The 13,660-nt window shown below is 36.7% G+C and overlaps 1 long non-coding RNA gene across 1 annotated transcript in view; it reads right to left on the reverse strand.

The window, feature by feature from the left end:
• LOC311445423 overlaps positions 1-8,757 on the reverse strand; it is a 40,431-nt gene extending 31,674 nt beyond the window's left edge. Inside the window, exons 1-2 of the long non-coding RNA XR_014698402.1 lie at positions 8,666-8,757; positions 8,511-8,576 (exon numbers count right to left, since the gene is read on the reverse strand). This is a non-coding gene — a long non-coding RNA (uncharacterized lncRNA). The remainder of the gene's footprint in view (positions 1-8,510; positions 8,577-8,665) is intronic.
• Positions 8,758-13,660: the final 4,903 nt, after the last annotated feature.

Here is a 13,660-nt window from a genome sequence, read left to right on the forward strand (position 1 = left end):
CTGTTCTCTCCCTGAATTAGTTCAACAGTTTTCACATTATACAACTCTCTCCTTATGCACCCCTCATGGCAGGCTGCTCATGTTGTCTCAACAGGGATTTCCCCTTCTCATCAAATTCTTCCACGCATTGCAGCAATAGGCCTTCTAGCACAAAACCTCAATCCATTGATCCTACAAACCAAACTTCTTATTTACGCTTACACATTCCCTTGATGAATCCCTACATTGCGCTTCCTACAAATTGGCAGGCTCATTCATTTATTTTTCTTACCTCTTTTATCAACGCTCAGAACAGTGCATATGAACATCTTCCTCACTGCAAAAATATAACAATGGGGTGATGACCTTTCTCCCCTTCACAGCTTAATAATAATAATAATAAGAAGAAAACAACCACTTGTTCCTCTTACTTTTCAGAACCTGAGCATGTTCTCTCATTGGGCAGGAATGGGTCCCTGCTTGGGTGGTATGTCATGTTTCTCCACAAGATCGCATTCTTCTAGCATATTCTAGCACTAGCTGCCTTTTTGGTGCTGCTGAACCAAAAGCAAGTGATGCAATACCCTTGCGAGTAGATGCAGTGTATCTTTAAATGTTGATGTATTCAAATATCTTTATAGAGGATATGACACAATAAGTCTCAGGTGAACCCTTTGAGAATTCCAGGGAAAAAGCTGCCTAATCTCCAGTTAAACAGACCTATTATCTCTCACTCCCCATGAGAAAGTGAAGCAGAACTGATTTGATTAAGAACAAATTAACCTCTCTAACACAGCTACCCAGGGTTTTACACCTGTCACTTTAGTATGACAATTTATATTTATTCAGAAAGCCATGAGACAGTAAATTAAACATTGCCCTAATTAGAAAAATGTCATATGTTACAGTAGGGGAGCAAACTGAACTAATTTCAAACAGTTCTCGTGCAAAGTACATTTCAGTACAGCATTAATAAAAGTAGAGTCAATATTTTTTACACAGTCCCATCTGAGCTGAATGTCATCATGCCACAGTTGTATGTTTAAAGTTCTGTCAAACAATAAGGCTGACTGTATGCAGAGTTCACAGAAAACCTAAGTTTATTTAGTAAAAGCCATCAACACCTGAGCTACTTTATACTCTACCACCATTTCTATGCTCTAATGTCACAATATAAACCAGTTCTCTCAACTAGACCCTCCTGTTACATCATTTTTCCTAACGTTATTATTGGGCAGATAAAGAGTAAATTCTTCAGTAATTTACAAAACCATACACTATCAAGTGTCAAAGTTAGATTGTTTCATCAGATAACTGGAATTGAATAGATTTACATATAGATGAGATTCAGTGTTTCCAAAAAAAATCTTAAATTGTACAACAGAAATTTTTAGGCTTACAGAAAAACACTTAGAGATGTTAGAACCATATATAGTAACTTCCTAATTTTAAAATAAGAATAGAAAAGGCTAAGGAGGAAACAAAAATCTAAATATAATTACTTTCTAAATATTTCAGCATAGCTTGATTCATGTTGTAGACTGACATAAATTGTGGAGGTGTTTTCTCTTAGTAGAAATTTCTCAACACCTTGACAGTACTAGAAAGATGATAGACATGGTGAATTTTAGCAGCCATGTATCTTCCTCTTGTGGGTTATTTTTGTTTGGATGGTATTGGGCCATTTTTTATTTTTTTTTTTTGTCTCATGTCTAGCTTCTTAACAGCTATAATTCTCTTGCTATCTATAAGCAGTATGTATACTGTAACAATGACACAGGTAACGACCCTTTAAATAAATAAATATTACACACTAAGTTCTTCACAGCTGCTATGAGGAAACAGTATTATAATAAAACTATCTGAACTCTAAAAAAATAATTTAGGCCAATATTTTCAGTACAAATACTGGGTATACACATTTCGCTTAGCTTGCTAAATTGAGGTGATAATTCTTTACAGGTATATAATGTAGATGTTCTAAATTATATAATACAGACGTAATGTATTAATGTAATGAATGTATTAATCATGTATTATCTATATGCATATAGATAATATATATATATATCCATCCCAAAGAGTCGTGGTGAATGGAGTTAAATCCAGTTGGAGGCCAGTCACTTGTGGCATTCCCAGGGCTCGGTACTCTTTAATACCTTTATTGATGATTGGATGAGGGCATCAAGTGCACCCTCAGTAAGTTCACAGATGACACCAAGTTAGGTGCGTGTCAATCTGCTCGAGGGTAGGAAGGCTCTGTAGGAATATCTGGATAAGCTGGACCGATGGACTGAGGCCAACTGTATGAAGTTCAACAAGGCCAAGTGCCAGGTCCTCCACGTGGGGCACAACAACCCCAAGCAGAGCTACAGGCTGGGAGATGAGTGGTGAGAAAGCTGCCAGGCGGAGAAGGACCTGGGAGTATTGGTGGATAGTCAGCTGAATATGAGCCAGCAGTGTGCTCAGGTGGCCAAGAAGGCCAACAGCATCCTGGCTTGCATAAGAAGCAGTGTGGCCAGCAGGGCTAGGGTGGTGATTGTCCCCCTGTACTCGGCTCTGGTGAGGCCGCACCTCAAGTACTGTGTGGCACCAAGATGGTGAGGGGTCTGGAGAACAAGCCTTACGAGGAGCAGCTGAGGGAGCTGGGTTTGTGCAGCCTGGAGAAGAGGAGGCTCAGGGGTGACCTTATTGCTCTCTACAGGTACCTTGAAGGAGGCTGTAGTAAGGTGGAGGTTGGTCTGTTCTCCCATGTGTCTGGTGATAGGACGAGGGAGAATGGGCTAAAGTTGCGCCAGGGGAGGTTTAGGTTGGATCTTAGGAAGAACTTCTTTACTGAGAGGGTTGTTAGGCATTGGAATGGGCTGCCCAGGGAAGTGGTGGAGTCACCATCCCTGGAGGTCTTTAAAAGATGTTTAGATGTTGAACTTAGCAATATGGTTTAGTGGAGGACTTGTTAGTGTTAGGTCAGAGGTTGGACTTGATGATCTTGAAGGTCTCTTCCAACCCTAGATGAGTCTGTTGTTAACTGGCAGTAAATGAGGAATCTTGACTTTCAGGGGGTCACATGTATGATGCTGTAGATAACAGCAAAACTAAGAAGAGTCATCAACAAAAATCAGAAAGAAAAAGTTTTCAGGTATCTGTGACTATAAATGTGAGAAGTTTCATTAAAGAATTCTGCAAACATTCCTGTTTCAGTAGAAACAGGAAGCCTGCTAATATTTTTTGCGCTGCCTAAATGTCACTATATACAGAAAGATCATCAAAATACACTGTCATAGAGAACCACTATTTTTATCTATTATTTTCAAATTTCTAGGAGGTATGCACAAAGGACTTTATAATCAATCTCCATCATAAATGCAAATACATCAGTTTTTGAAACGACCTCGTGTGGTGGTTTTACCTTGCTAGGCAGCTGAATTCCACCACAACCACTCTCTCACTCCCCCTCCTCAGAAGGGGGTGGGGGTGAATAAAAGAAAAGAACAGAAACAATTCAAGGGTTGAGATTAGGATAATTTAATTAAAGGAAACAATTATGAAGGGAAAAATATTAAGTAATTTAACTCAAGGGAAAAGGAAAGCAGAAACAACAAAAATCATGCAAAGGCCACATGGAAGTGCAGAGGAAGGAAGTTACTGTCTACTTCCCACAAACGAGTGATGCCTGACCATGTCCTTGAAGCAGGGCCTCAACACCCACAGCCATTGTTTGATAGGACAGATCTTTTCAAAATGAGAGCCCACCCCTCCCCTCTTTTTCCATTTTTATTTATAATTTTTATATATTCCACTTTTTATTGCTGAGTGTGACCCCACATGACATCGAACATCCCTTTGGTTGGTCTAGGTCAGCTGCCTTGGTGATGTGTCCTCCCTATCTCCTGCCCTTCCCCAGCCTGCCGACTCTGGGGGCTTGGAGGGAGTCCTTATGTGGTGCCAGCATTGCTCAGCAGCAGACACAACATGGGTGTGATGCCAGTGCTGTTCTAGGTACACGTGCAGAGCACAGCACTGTATGGGCTGCTGCTGGGAAAGTCAACTCCATCCCAGCCAGACCCAGTACACCTTGCCTTTACAGTCTGCCTGCATCGTTAGTTGTCATGGTTGTCACCACTAAACAGCCTTTGGTTTCTTTCTTAACTATTTTGAGACAATAGCTGTATACTTTCAAAACCAAAAGACACAGATTAAAGATGTACAGATTATTCAAAAACGATGCATTACAGTCAGTCTGCCTTGTCACTAACCCTCATCTTTAACAGAGATAAAGTTGTCAGTAATATTGCCTCTTTCATTGAATTTTACTCAATTCAAATTCATTTCTATATATTTCACTAATTTAAACTATTTATAAAATATTTTTGCAATAGTTTAGAAGTAGCTGACAGTGTTTGGAGACTACCCTACAAAAATCTCTCTACCAAGAAAAAAACACACAAATATTTCCCTAAAACTATGTCAATCAGCCTAAGTTAAAATAGCATCAAGAACAGCACAACCGGTGTTTTAACTTGGGATACCATCTCTATCTCACCTTAGTCTTCCCATGGGCTGAAGTGCCAAGACAAATTAACAGCTCAGATTGCCTCATATTCATTGCCAGGTTAGCCTGAATTAGAATCATTCAAGTGAGCCAGCTGAAGTTACAGAGGCTTATGTTGCAGTATCAGTTGTCTAAATTCACATATCCCATTGCAATCTCATAGCTTTCCCCAGAAAATTTCAGCATGATGTTTTGAAGTTTGATATTCTCATTGCTTGTTACTGTTTTCAAGAAAGCTTCTTGCAAAAATCATTAATAATGTATATATTTTTGAGAACCTGCTTTAGAAATGTCTGCTATTGGGTAAAAATTTCTATTTTCCCTTTGAATGTCTATAACCTGCCCAAATCCCAAAAGATTTAGTAAACTTAATATTAGCCAAAAAGATAGCAGTAGGGTTACAAGTGTCATTTATTTCCCCTCTAAGTATCCAGTCAAAAATCAATCCTCATGTACCTGCAAGTTGGAATTTGTCCTATATTTGCACACTTGGTAACTGCTCTAGCTGCATCGTGTATCCTCCAGACAGTGTATGGCCAAAATGGGTTCTGCTACTGCAATTGCTTTGAAATAGAAAAAATGAATAACAACAGCAGTTCATGTCAAACAGCAGCTATAGCAACAGAACCCAGGAAATAATATTTTTAGAGGATGTTAAATTGAAGTTTGCTTTTAGGTCATACAATTGTGGATCAGTGAGGAAGTGACAAATCAAAAAAGTGGCACCTTATAATTTAATGATTGAATAAAACAGAATTATGGATCATCTGATAAGACATTTAAAACAACAACAAAAAATGTTTTTACATTTTAAAATTTTAGGAACATAAAGCTTTCGGGAAGAAAGGAATAAAATGAAATATAAAAAGGGCATCATCTTCATATGCAACATATGTATCACCAGGAAATTCCAAAGGAAATAGCAGAAAAAAAAAAGAGGAAAAATAGGTATATCAACTCTCAGATACAGTAGGTTTGCTATTCATTTTGAAAAAGCAACCACAAAAAAAAAAAAAAAGAAGAAACTGTAAGACAAAAATAGCCCTTTATATATTAAAAAAAAAAAAAAAAAAAAAAAAAAAAAAGAACATCAAACTCTTTCCCTGAGGTATTTTTTAGCCTATAAAAAACAAGAATTACTGGAAAATTAGACTGCAGGAAAATACTGTAGATGCAATATTAAATTTGTGTAAGAAAACAAAGAGATGGGCGGGTTCACAATATATATATTGGATCACAGAGCTAACAGTAAAAAAAAAATAAAAAACACTTTGTAATCAATAACATCAGAGCACGGGTGGAATGTTCACATGTGTAATACCTGGTGTCCCAAAATAGCACACAGAGAAATAAAGGCCACCTAAATGAAGCAATTAATCTGTTCTGTAAGTGCATTATTCAAGCCAAGGTTTGAACATACTGGGTGATTTAAGACAGCAGTGAAATATATTTCAGAGCTACAGGACTTGGATCAAACCAAGTGCCTAACTGTGTTTATTAAGCTGGTGCCCACTGCCTCTCTAACAACAAAATATACACAACAGCTGAGCTGATACTTTTTTATTTATTGTTTTTGTTTTGTTTTTTGAGATTAAAGAAGACAAGCATGCATTCAGCTCAACTCCTCAACCCCTCTGGAAATGAATTCTATGAAGCAATTTGTTCCTAGGTATACCAGACTGCCGAACAAAGACACTGGATGATTCGTGATGCCACCACAAGGGAGATATAGAACTCCATGGGTACAGGTGGGAAGAAAGGATACAGCAGAATCTGAAGTAATCATTAAACCATGCTTCATAGCAGAGCTTTGAACATCTTAAATCACGTTCACATCCCCCAAAAGACAGCTTGATCAACGTGAAAATATCTTGAAAATTACGAAACAGATAGAATGAACGTGTCATTTTTGTTTGCCTTGCCAAGTCTAGAAAAGTCTGAATCTTAATAAGGCATCAAGATACGGAAGACACAAGACAGCAATGATCAATCTTTACTGCCCAAATCTGTGAGCACTGGCTTCATATGTGTACTGAAAGATTAACAATTAGATCATATGAACCACATATGATACGTGCACCAGACATGAAGCACCAAGGCAATGATGCTCTTTGGAACCCCTCAAATGACAATGTGATTGGGAATCAGAGGCTTCCGTACTGACAATAAAGCTTACGCTGTAGAAAGTAACAAACTAGCTATTTCCCCAAAATTCATGGACTTGTGCCAGCAGATTATGAATATTGCTGTTATTGATAGGGTTTTAGATTGAAGGCTAATGTCAGAAGACTGAAACCATAGTCAAAGTGTTTTGCAAGGGGATGAAAAGCAAAACGTAGAATGACCTCAAAGTACTTGGATTAGTAAAAGGGAGGAAACAATCTGCCTAATTTATAATTTTGTTATCCTTAGAAACAACTGCAATTAGTCAAAAGCTAAGAGATTAACTTTAATAAAAGAGGGGAAGTGCTGGAACAGAACCAAGAAAAACAATAACTTTTTATGGTTCTGAAACTCTTTAAACAACATGCCGAGTAGCGATTTCAGTATTTTGTGGGATGTATTTGGAATTATATCATCAGATACGTGAATCCAATATGATCCTTCAAAAGCAGAAATCAGCAGTATGCCATATGCTGTATATCCTAAGCACTATTCAAAATAGCCTCATTTCATTTGACAGTACAAAGAACTGTCTGGATTTTGCATCTTTCCTTGGCAGACCAAATAGACTTATTACCATGTTTGTTTCAAGACAGAAAAATCACATCCAGCCTTGTGCTGCAGTCATGAAAAGAATGCAAACTGGAGGAACTCTCCACTTGAGATTTTGGGAGATGTAATATTCATATTATATTTTTATATTTTGGTCATGAAAGGTGAAACCCATACTCTTTTTGAAAGTAAACAGCTTTTCTCAGAGTGTGCAAAACCCAGATGCTAGTGCATAAACTCATTTGGTGATTTAAAAAAAAAAAAAAAAAAAAAAAAAAAAAAAAAAAAGCTTTTAGCACAAGCTAAATGCAAATAATGAATTTTGGATTTTTTTTTTTTTTTTTTTTTTAAGAAAAAGCAAAATGCTAAAAATCTATATTATAGTCACAACCATGGTCTCTGTGGGCATGTGGTCCACAAACACGTGACAATTACTGTTTTCACAGTTGACATTTCAGACTTTCCACTAGTTTTGATGTGTTAGTCAATGTGATGTATAACATGGATTATTACTGTCCAGTAACATTGATCATGTCCTGGAAGTTCTCACTTAAGCAAAACTTAAGAAAACTTTCCTGCATTTGTAACCTTACCAACGCAGAATATTTTAGATGTTGAAAAACAGTGTGTGATATGTAAAGCCATGCATTGTACTTGAGTTGTGAGACCAGCAAAGAACTACTACTTCCATCCCAACAGCTCTCAAGAGACTGAAGCAAGATTTAATAAGCTAAAACAAAACATTTTTATTGATCTGCATTTGATTTAAATATGGCTGTGCAGTACAAGTCTTATATGAGCCTAAGAGCACGCCTGTGCTTCCTGACTGAACTGTAGTTAGTGTATTAGTAACTATAGTTAGTGTATTTGCATGCCCAGAGACCTACCTGAGAAAAATGACTGCATCCTGATATCAACCGCATTTCAGTCACTGTTCCAGAAGGAACAAATTTCAGTTCCCAGGATACTGACTCAGAAATAAGGTAAATTAAATTGCTGTAGTAAGGTAAAGAAGTAGGAAGCCAGCCTTATACTGGATGATTATAACTTGGGAAGCAGTAAAAGGGGTACACATTGCTGTGGTGGAAGTCAGGAGGAGCTCACTGAAATTGCACATAGATCCAAAACATGATTATGAAAGTAAAGAAACATACTGTGATAGAATCATGTATTATAGCAAAACTTACCTGATGTTGCAGAAAATGACTCAAAACAGTAAAAAGACCTCTTTTCTATTGCATATTGAAGAAAGATGTAAACTCACCTCTGGTTCTCCAGAGAAGACGGCAGTTCCTGCTTTCCCCCAGTCTAACAGCAGACAGAAAGGAAGCTATAGGGTATGTGGAGCAAACAACCACGTGCATCCGTGTGAAAGGGGTTGATAGATGCAACCTCCAAAATGGTCATCAGTACAAGCACCTTAATCTCCTGGAAATCATCATTAGGATACCATAATTTCCTGCCAGAATAGTGTTTTACAGCTAGGTCTACCACCAGTAACAGGGATTTGTGTTTCTGGTAAGACACTGTGGCCATTTTAATGGGACACACCCCAGTCTGGCAAACCAACAGCTGTTCTTGGTTGGTTAATAAGAGTTTTGGCTACTATCAGATTAAATTGCTGATTACTTTGTTGGTGTTGCTGGTATTTGGCTACTATCAGATTAAATTGGATTCACACTGGTGACAGAAGCATAAAGAGAATGTCCTCTGAATCCAGAGCATATATATTTTTAATATGGATCCTCACAGTTAATAACTTAAAACCACATACAGATTAAAAAGCTAAAGTTAATACTGTGCTTATATTGAGAGGCTTATTGCTTTTTCTTATGAAAATTTAAGTTGATTGACCAAGTTTTCAATTATTCAATTAATCAATTTAATCTAAACAGCAGGAAAAAAATTCCCATTGGTATAAACTAGTACTTCTGACACATTTTTCTTAGGTACACCATTAAGAGGGGAAAATTGGCAAATACATCTAATTACATACAGAGGTTTGGGGACTTCAGGTTTTCAAGGGACATATGATTGACTGCAGTATATAAGAAATAAATTTTGGTTAAACAAACGAGTAAGGAAGAAATGTGGGGCCAGGGATAAGAAAGTGGGAAAGGAGCAAACAACAACAACAAAAACAGTTATACAGAAATAAATGGAGTGTAGATTTTTGTAAGTAATGAAAACAGATTTTCAAAATACCTTGTGGCAATTCTAACAAAGGGCCACAGAGTGGTATATTATTACTCCTTACATGAATGATCTACTAGGTCTACAGCTGAGGGCAAAACAGACAGTGTTATCCATTGCAGAGTCTTTAATGAGACAATGTGAAGTTCAAGTTGCACACCACACAATATTTTTCTCCTCTGTTCAATCTATATTAAGTCGATACTCTGCTAAAACCTAACATTTGTTGCATTTTTCCAATTTAGTTTCTGTCAATGTCCCCTAAAAGTGCTGAGCCCATCAAACTGACATCACCCACACAAATTTCAGTAACAGTTCTGTAGTGAAAATGCCATTAAACAGAGACTGTGCTTTGAGGAAACAGCTCAGCTTCTCATTCACACTACATCTGTTAAAACTTGTCTTTTCATCAGGAACTGAAAAAGTATACAAAGATGCACACTACAGCAATGCTCAGAGGCTCCCTTCCCTTTTTATTGATAGTACAGCAGGAAAGAATAAGGAGCATTACAGTAGGTGTCTGCAATGAAGACTAACCAAAAATTTAACCTAGTATATACAGAACAATTTCAACAGCTGCAGAACTGCTGCATTACATGCACAGATGCTTCTAGTCCCTTCCTCTTAACTTTAAACTTTTGTTTTTTGAAGGCTATTAATATCTCAAAGTTTTCTATCTAATACTTCAGCTAACTACACAACCAAATGGTTTCTGTTCTTATTTCTCGCTCCATCCCCTCCACTTTTTTTTTCCCCTGAAGTTTTTAATTCTGTAAGATCAGCATGTAAATGGCCGCAAGCCATTTTAGAGGATATCACACAAAAGCATGTTGAGGGGGTGGGAGAATCAGCATAGCTTGTTCCTCTTCCTTTACCTTAGCACCAACCCAGAAGCTGCCTTAACAGGAAGGCTTATATTGGCTTCTGCAAACTTAGAAGTCATCAGAAAGCCAGAGAGGTTTCTAGATCACTCCCTTCTTCCCTCCCTCACCCTGCAAAATTATACCTAAACCTCTTAATTCTGTTTAGCCCAAGAGACCAAGAGTTTAACAATAATAATCACAGAATCACAGAATTTTCTAGGTTGGAAGAGACCTCAAGGTCATCGAGTCCAACCTCCAACCTAACGCTAACAGCCCTCCACTAAACCATATCCCTAAGCTCTACATCTAAACGTCTTTTGAAGACTTCCAAGGATGGTGACTCCACCACTTCCCTGGGCAGCCTGTTCCAGTGAAATAATAATGCTTAAAGCTTAAACACTAAGTTCCTTAAAAGTATTTAATGACATCTCTTTTAATGAATAGAGAATATGAACATTTATGATTTCTCCTTTGGAATAAGTTTCTATATTAACTACACCTTGGCTTGTTACAGGTCAAAAAGAACGTGTATTAATATGAAGACAATAAACCTAATAGTCAGTTAGGCAAATTATACTTTTAAAATTGGTTGAGAAACAGTGGGCCCCACTGACTGCATTTTGTCCTGATTTCACAGGATATAAGCTTCAAATACGTCTGAAGCAGAGTTCAGGACAAGAAAGAAAGGAGGCAAATCTCCCAAGTCAGCCTAAACACCTATCTAAAGCACACAGAAATCCAGATCACACAAAGTTCAAAGGCTTATTGGAATGCTCTAAAATCTTCCCAAATAGCAGTTGAATTCAAAGAAATACAAGATATAATGAATTGAAATATATTTTGTGCTATAAAGAGGGAAAAAAAAATTGAGTCAGATGGAAAATATTTTCTGGCATCATGTAAGCTTTTGTGTTAAAACATTACAGAAATGATCAACCACAAAACACATAACTAAAATGAAAATAAAAAGGCAAATTAAATGTGAAGAAACAGCTTAAACAATAAATCATGCCTTGCATGCACATTTAGAATACCAATACCTTATCTAAGTCTCATCCACTAACACGTTCTGTACTATGTTATCTTTCAGATAACAACTTATTCATTGGGACAGACAAATTTGATATATATCTTCCAGTTCAAGCCAATAGGGAGACTCTGCCAAATTTTCCTGTATGAATCACAACAGTCATGTTTTTATCAGACCACAGAATGTTAGACAAAATGATTACTTTGATAATACAGCATAAAGAAAAATAGGTCAGTTCTTGAACATTTTTAAGATAGCGCAAAATCTATACTGATTCACTGCAAATACTAAGTAGTTGTATTTAGATGTGAGAAGACTTGCACACAAAACCTCACCAACTCACAAAATAACTAATAAAACCCAACCAAGTAGCAATATGTATAAAACCTGGTATGACTAATGACCACAGACTGATTTTGGTCCCAGTTTTCTTTTTGATTAAATAAATTATGTTTTAAACTAAACAGCATGTAAAGAGGTATATCTACCAAAAGATGCTTAAATATTTTGGGGGGACAACATCTGACATAAAAGGATTAGCAACAATTCATTTTTTATGCCAGTCAAACAAAGAGTTTCTGGATTCTTAATTGGTACTCCAAATTGAGAAGAGTGGAAATAACTCTAAAATATGAAGCATCAGAGAAGTTCCATTTCTACATTTTAAAATAAATGCTTCTGACCCCCTCCCCCCCACCCACATAGGCTAAGCAGGTTTTCTATAGGTAATCTCTATACATTAGGAATATATTTAATTTTTATTCCAGGTTTCTTCTATCCATTCAAACTGTGCCTGTTCTGCAATGCAGTAGTAATTACTTCTACTGTATGAGTACAGTCTTATTCCCCATCTTCCTCAATAGCATTTACTGTGGCAACTGAAAAGATGGTAGACTTGTTTATCTCATGTAGCTATACCATTTCCGTAAGGAAAGATATTTTGCTGTGATGGTGCAGTAGTACAAGGGAATCAAAATGATGCAACATCTCTAAAATAATGGAGCAGGCAAAGGTCAAGGATTCTTACTGAATTTGAAAGATTACAGCAATAAAGGTTTTAGAAAGCACTCTGGAAGTTGTATGGAAAGGATATCACTCTCCCCTAAATTTTAAAACTATAAAAGCTAACCTGCTGCACCACTAAACTGCAGCTTTTCCAGTATAAAAATAAATCTTAGAATTCACGTAGGAAAGAGGAAAACGGGATGGAGAGTGGGAAAACATCATTATCAGTCTCTTCACCCTTATTGACATAGGAAAACATGAACTCGATCCACAGAACATGACAATCAAATGAAGCCATACACTGGGGGGTTTGGTTCCTATTGGTTGATGTCCTTTATGGGAATGTTTATCTTATCTTTTTCTTTAAGAAATTAAATGTCACCTTTCTCTCATGCCTCTACCTGTCTCAGGAGATGGGTGGGTTCCAAAACCATCTGTACTTAACTCCCCAGCAACATATTCTTGTTGTCAAGCCTACATGAAACCGCTTGAGCAGACAATATTGAACAAAACAAGTTCTCTTCATGGTTCTTAAAGAAGAATGAGATGATGGAGAATTTTGCCAAAGTAAGCACATCTAGATTTTATACAAAAAAACTCCAACATCAACTTTTAGCAAGAAGCAGCTTCACGCTACATAAAGGTGAGGAAAAAAATATTTTATAAGATAATAACTAAAAGGAGAGGAATTTGAAAAAGAAACAAAAAACTGCAGGAAAAAAACAACAACACTCTCAGCATTGCTTGTGGTCTAACAGGAAGGTTCACAGTTTTATAAGGCAGAAGGTAATGCCGTTACAATATTAGATAGAGACAAACTACTTTGCCTTCAGCCTCAGTTTATCCACAGAGGAAATGGATTATTGCTCTGAAAGCTACAGCAATTTCTCTTTATTGAAAGCATTCACATTAAGGTAAGAACAGGCTTATTTATATGTTTCAAGCTTATTTATAAAGCAAAAGTAATGTTAATGCATTTACCTCTTAAGAGTGTCAGGAAGAGTTTATTATTGTTAAAAGAGTGAATTCATAAAATGTTTACTGATGTTAAACTTGTTTTGCAATCAAAAGCTTTAGTTGCCATACTGAGCACAAAAGCCTTATTAATAATGTTAAATCTTCAATTTAGGATGAATGGATTTCTGCTCACCATGCACAACTCCAGTTAAGATGTGATTTCAATCAGAAAAACAAAACAAAAAATTGTGATCCTATTAAATTAGAAAAGATGGTCTTCCTGTTTTGATGTCTACAGCTCCAATACAAACAGGTGTTAACAACCACTGGTGTACATTATGTTCATTAATTAGGACACATTATGTT

This window comes from Aythya ferina, assembly GCF_964211825.1.
Source record: "Aythya ferina genome assembly, chromosome: 15".
NCBI classification, from domain to species: Eukaryota; Metazoa; Chordata; class Aves; order Anseriformes; family Anatidae; genus Aythya; species Aythya ferina.